Raw genomic sequence first — 1,196 nt, 5'->3', positions numbered from 1 at the left:
TAATCGTTAAACTCATTTTTTAATGCAATTTTCCATTAACGGAATTGAATTGTCTTATGAAGAGTTTATGTAGTTGTACTTTGTGTTGTATAGCCATGAGGGCTGTGACACGTGTTAAGAAAAATATATATTATATATATATATACATATATATATATATATATATATAATATAGTTCGTACATTTATAACGTTATCGCGATTACGTGCGGCAATATTAGGGCAGAAAAAGAAAAAAAAATTATTAATACGTATCGCGAAATCGATACAGGGTGATAATTCTGTAGTGCTCCATTTTAGGAAAACGCGATTTCCTTTCTCTCTCTAATAATATAAACTTCAATTAATCTAGTTAAGTTGTAGAGGATCTTCATTATACCTGCGCTGAGGCTCGACTATGATCGACAGCGAGGATTATCTGATTTTTCGATCGATATCTGATAAAACGAGAACGACGAATATTCGTTTTGACAGACATGCATAGTATAAATAAAAAAAAATATATATAAAAAACGATGCTCTAGGTATCTGCTGAATTCGCAGCTTCTCGTAAAAGGATACAGTATGAAATTCATAGCGTTTGTCCCTTTTTCCATTTTTTTTCTATTTTTTATGAAAGAAAAGGGAACGATTGTTTCCCGGCTTTAATTAATGCAATGTAATGCGGGTATCATTATTTTGCATTACACGTCGATATGTTTTCCTTTAATTGCTTTCACATATTAGAGAACCCTTTTTCTGTTCCTTTATTTTTTTTTTTTATTAAAAATACCGTGAAGTAATAGCAGTCGTTTTATAGCCCTAGGTGTGCGTGCGTGCGTGCGTCAAGAACAGTATGAAGGAGCACGAGCTTCGTCCGTTGAAGTTGCGCTTCGCTCGATTCGTGCGAGCACACCTAATTAGAGACCGCAAATGATACGATCCACTAAATGTAATGTCGTTAGTTAACGTCAAATGTAGCGAATGGTAGTTTAACTTACGCTTAATAATAGTCGATATATAAATTTCGGCATGTCCCCGTAATAGAATACGTATTTCCAGTTTGACAGGAAATCATTTGCAAAATATTAAACGCGCTATTGCTTAGACACACACACATACGTACATATATATATATATATATATATATATATATATATATATATATATATATATATATATATATATATATATATATATATATATATATATATATAT

The sequence above is a fragment of the Odontomachus brunneus genome, unplaced genomic scaffold, assembly GCF_010583005.1.
Source record: "Odontomachus brunneus isolate Ranch 3 - 2012 unplaced genomic scaffold, Obru_v1 Obru_scaffold_003, whole genome shotgun sequence".
Lineage (NCBI taxonomy): Eukaryota > Metazoa > Arthropoda > Insecta > Hymenoptera > Formicidae > Odontomachus > Odontomachus brunneus.
This window is presented reverse-complemented; position numbering follows the sequence as displayed.